Source organism: Aristolochia californica, unplaced genomic scaffold (genome assembly GCF_029961685.1).
Source record: "Aristolochia californica isolate CCGP_79_NKW_82.1479 unplaced genomic scaffold, dmAriCali1.0.hap1 SCAF_1, whole genome shotgun sequence".
In the NCBI taxonomy this organism is placed as follows: Eukaryota; Viridiplantae; Streptophyta; class Magnoliopsida; order Piperales; family Aristolochiaceae; genus Aristolochia; species Aristolochia californica.
The window spans coordinates 40,935,547-40,940,964 of record NW_027181770.1 but is presented as its reverse complement, the minus strand read 5'-3'; positions in this window follow the sequence as shown (position 1 = coordinate 40,940,964).

Sequence of the window (5,418 nt, the reverse complement as noted above, 5' to 3'; positions counted from 1 at the left end):
TATAAAATGGTTGTCCACTTCAATATGCTTTGTTCTTTCATGGAAGACTGGATTTGAAGTAATGTGTATTGTTGTTTGACTATCACAATATAGATCCATCAGAGATTCTTTGTAGAATCCCAATTCAGTGAGAAGAGATCTTATCCATAGGAGTTCACTAACAGTGTGCCATGGCTCTGTATTTTGCTTCTACACTAGACCGTGCTACTACATTTTGCTTGTTGCTTTTCCATGCAACCAAATTCCCTCCAACCATAGTACAAAATCCCGAAGTAGATTTTTTGTCATCCTGGGATCCGACCTAGTTTGTATCTAAGAATCCTTTGAAGTTGAAGTGACCATTGCTTTTTATAGAGAAGCCCTCTTCCTAGAGCTCCTTTCAGATATCATAGTATCCTTCCAAGTGCTTGCCAATGACTAAGTTGTGGCTTGTGCATGTATTGACTTACCACACTTACTGCATATGATATATCTGGCCTTGTTACACATAGGTAAATAAGTCTTCCCACTAGTCTTTGATATTTCCCAATATCTACATCTTCTCCAATGCCTCCACATAATTTTGTATTTGAGTCCATGGGAGTTTTTGCTGGTTTGCATCCCATCATTCTTGTCTCCTCCAGTAGATCAAGGGCGTACTTCTATTGGGATTGCACAATTTCGTGTCTGGATTATAATACTTCAATACCCAAAAAATATTTGAGTAATCCAAGATTATTTGTCTTGAATTCAGCACATATTTTTTCCTTTGTTTTCTGGATGCCCTCGGAATCACTACCAGTTAAAATATCATCAACATATACAACTAGAATTACCTTGCCCCTCAGTGTGTTTTCAATAAATACTGAGTGATCTCCAGAGCATCTGTAAAATTTGGCCCATATGAGGGTTTGACTAAATTTCTCAAACCATGCCCGAGGGGATTGCTTGATACCATACAAAGATTTTTTTAGTCGACATACTGACTCCCCCTCAACCACATACCTAGGTGGTTGTTGCATATAAATTTATTCTTTAATATCTCCATTCAGAAATGCAATTTTCACATCAAGTTGATATACCAACCATGATGAATTGGCCACCAGAGATAATAATATACGTACCAAGTTTATTTTTTCCACTGGAGAGAAGGTTTCTTCATAATCAATTCCATAACATTGAGTATAACCTTTAGCAACCGGTCGAGCCTTCAATCATGTGATTGACCCATCCGGATTATGTTTGACAGTATAAACCCACTTGCAACCAACAGGTTTTTTATCTGTTGAAAGAGGAACCAATGACCATGTCTGATTGTTGTCTTCCACCCTGGATGTTGTAGAGCCTCCTGATAAGACAATGGAACAAATATGGAGGAAATAGATGAAAGAAACTGACAACATAAAGGTGAGAGGCCATGATGAGCCACAAAATTTGAAATGGGATGAGAAGTAGAAGGTCTAGTGCATGATATAGGTTATTTCCTTACAGCAATAGGACGAGTATCATATTGAGGGCCAAAAATAACTATGGATGAGGACTTACCTTTATGGGGTCTATTAAATTGGCAGGTGTGGTGTCGGCCACTTGCTTTGGGGGTTGAATAATCTCTATATCATGGGGCACAACCGATCGAGGGGAACATGGTACTGAGGACAGACCAGGAGGAGCATTTTCAGAATAAAATGAGGAGTCTTCAGTGTAGAATTTAGGATCTCATGAAAGGAACTTTATATCAACGAGGAAGAAGAAGAAGAAGAGAGAAGGAAAGGAGAAGAAGAAGGACGTGGAAGGAGAGAGTTTGGATTAAGGGAGAAGAGGTTTGTGCCAAAGTGAAAGTGAGGGCTGGACGAATTTGTGGAAAGAGAGGAGAGTGCTTCAATACTCTACCTCTTAGCCCTTAGGGCTACAACTTGATGAAATAAAAGACATACAAAGAACACATATTTATACCTCTATGCCATCTTTAAGTGAAGTATCATATTTCACACATATGCAACTCCTTTGACGTGTGAGTTTCTTGACTTGAGCTTGTGGGCTTGAGCCCATCTTCCAACACTCCCCCTCAAGCTAGAGGAAAAAAGACATCATAAATACCCAGCTTGCCACATACAAATGATAGGATTTTAGATGTAACGGGTTTAGTGAGAATATCAGCTACTTGCTCTTGAGATGACACATGTTTGAGAGAGATTATTCCTGCTTGAAACTTCTCTCATATAAAATGACAATCCACCTCAATATGTTTAGTTCTTTCATGAAAAAACTGGATTTGAAGTAATATGAATGGCTGCTTGATTATCACAATGCAGACCCATGGACCCTTTTTTATAAAAACCTAATTCGGTAAGAAGGGTCCTAACCCATAAAAGTTCACTAACGGTATGGGCCATAGCTCTCTATTCTATTTTGGTGCTAGATCTTGCAACCACATTTTGCTTCTTACTTTTCCATGTAACCAAGTTTCCTCCAACCAAAGTACAATATCTTGATGTAAATTTTCTATCATCAGGTGATCCGGCCCAACCTGCATCTAAGAAGCCTTCTTTGTTGAAGTGCCCATGTTTTTTATACATCAATCCTCTTCTTGGATCCCCTTTTAGGTATCGTAATATTCTCTCTAAAGCCTGCCAATGGGTAATTTGTGGTTTGTGCATGAATTGACTCACCATACTTACAACATATGATATGTCTGGCCTAGTTACCGTGAGATAAATCAGTTTTCCCACGAGTCTTTGATATTTGCCAATATCAATATCTTCTTCATTTGTGGCACATAATTTTACATTTGTATCCATAGGTGTGTTGACTGGTCTACAACCCTTCATTCTTGTTTCTTCAAGGAGATCCAAGACATATTTCCTTTGAGACAATATTATCCCATGCTTGGATTGAAGAACTTCGATACCCAAAAAATATTTAAGCATAATCTTTAGTCTTGAATTTCTGACATATCATCTTCTTCACCTCTTGTAAGTCAGAGCATCATCACCGGTTAAGATAATATCATCCACATATACGGCCAATAATATTTTTCCTTTGATAGTATCTTTATAATATACAGAATGATCAACCGAGCACCGATGAAAACCAAACCGTAGAAGTGTTTGACTAAATTTATCAAACCAAGCCCGAGGGGACTACTTAAGCCCAGATAAAGATTTTTTTTAACCAACATACGGACTCCTCCTCAACCACATAACCAGGTGGTTGAACCATATAAATTTCCTCACTTATATCACCATTTAAAAAAGCATTTTTAACATCCAATTGATAGATGGACCATGATGAGTTAGCAGCAATAGATAAGATGATATGTACCAAATTCAATTTTGCAATAGGAGAGAAGGTCTCCTCATAATCTATCCCATAGCACTGCTTATAGCCCTTAGCAATGAGTCGAGCTTTAAGATGAGCAACCGATCCATCCGGATTATGTTTTACCAAAAAAATCCATCTACAACCAACCGATCTTTTACCTTTTGGGAGTGATGTTAAGGACCAGGTTTGATTTTCGTATAAGGCGTGCATTTCTTCATCCATAGCCGCCTTCCATCCTGGATGCCTCAAAGCCTCCTGATACAACTATGGAATGGAAGTAGAAGAAAGAGACGAAGGAACTGAAAACACTCGAAAGACAAGCGATGGTGAGACATAAAATTTGAGATAGGATGTGAATTAGTACAAGAACGACCTTCATTTCTTAAAGCAATAGGCCGAGTATCAAATTTAGGCCCATACATAGGAGGAGAAGGACTTACCTCTGGTGGATCTGACAACTCCACAGGTGAAGGTACGGCTAGTGCATCAGGGGTTGGGTTAACTTCAAGATTGAAAGGCACATGCGGACAAGGAGTGGTAGAAGGACAAGTCCATCCTGGAGGAGCAACATGGGAGTAGGAGGAGGTGTCCTCAAAGAAAGTCACATCCCTAGAGTTAAGTATCCTCCAAAGGGTAGGATTGTAACAGACATAACCTTTTTGGGTGCGAGAGTATCCCAAAAAAATGCACCTCATAGATCGAGGATCAAGTTTATTTTTATGTGGGGATGTAACATGAACAAAACACGTACATCCAAACACATTCAAAGGAAGATAAAAAGGATCTTTACCATTAAATAACACAGAGTAAAGGGTTTTATGATGAAGAACTGATGAAGGTAACCTATTAATAAGAAAGCATGCTTTAAGTATAACATGAGGCCAATAGAAATAGGGTACCTTCATGGAGTAGAAGAGGCCCCGAGCAACTTCAAGAAGATGACGATTCTTCCTTTCAGCAACCCCATTTTGTTGAGAAGTATAGGCACATGATGTTTGATGAATAAGCCCATTATTCTCACAAAATGATTTGAATTCATTAGACATGTATTCCTAGCATTATCAAATCTAAGGATTTGAATTTTCTTCCCAAATTGTGTCAAGGCCATAGCATGAAAATTTTTAAGCAAGGGAAGAATTTCTGAACACTCTTTAAATAAATAACCAAGTCACTCGGGAAAAATCATCAACAAAAATGAAAAACTATTTAACTTGGGAAATATTTCAGACACATAAAGGTCCCCATACATCAGAATGTATTAGCTCAAAAGGAGCAGTACTTGTAGTTGTAAGACGAGGAGAATATGTACTCCTAATATGTTTACTTAATTGACAACCTCACAACTAAAATTAGAAAGTTCTTTCAAGGATGGAAGCAAAGAACGAAGTGAAGGGGTAGACGGATGACCAAGTCGGTTGTGCCAAAGTTGGGCCTCGGATGTAGTGGATGATAATACAGCTAATGGTGGAAGAGTGAAGTAGTACAAACCCCCCTTTTCATGGCTGCCACCAATCACCTACTTCATAGTGAGATCTTGAAATACACAAGAAGACGGTGAGAAGGTGATAGAGAAATTTAATTATTTGGTTAATTGACTAACCGAGAGAAAATTTAAAGGAAATTGAGGGACAAACAAAACATCTTGAAGGGGAATAGATGAGGTAAAAGAGGAGGAAACTTTGCCAAGGACCTTGGTTTGGGTACCATTAGCAATAGTAACGAATTTCTGAGGATAACAAGGAGATAAGGACTGCAACAAGTGTTTGTTACCTGATAGATGTTCGGAGGCCCCGGAGTCGATGATCCAAGAGGAAGAGGAAGAAGAGGAAGAAAGGATACCTGAGGCAATAGTAGTAGCAGCAGTAGATGATGAGGGAATAGAAGATTCCATGAAGGACTTCATTTTCTGAAATGCAACATAGTCTTTAGCAGTAAGAGTCACATTTCTAGAGGATAACTCAGCCTTATCTTCATGTTTCTCAATGCTAACAGAGATTGGGTTAGTCGTGGCCCAATCAAGCTTGCCATGAAGTTTCCAGCATGTTGCAACAAGGTGGTTCTGACCACCACAGTAAGTACAAAGTCGAGGCTCAGTACGGAAATTATTCGGACCCGTTC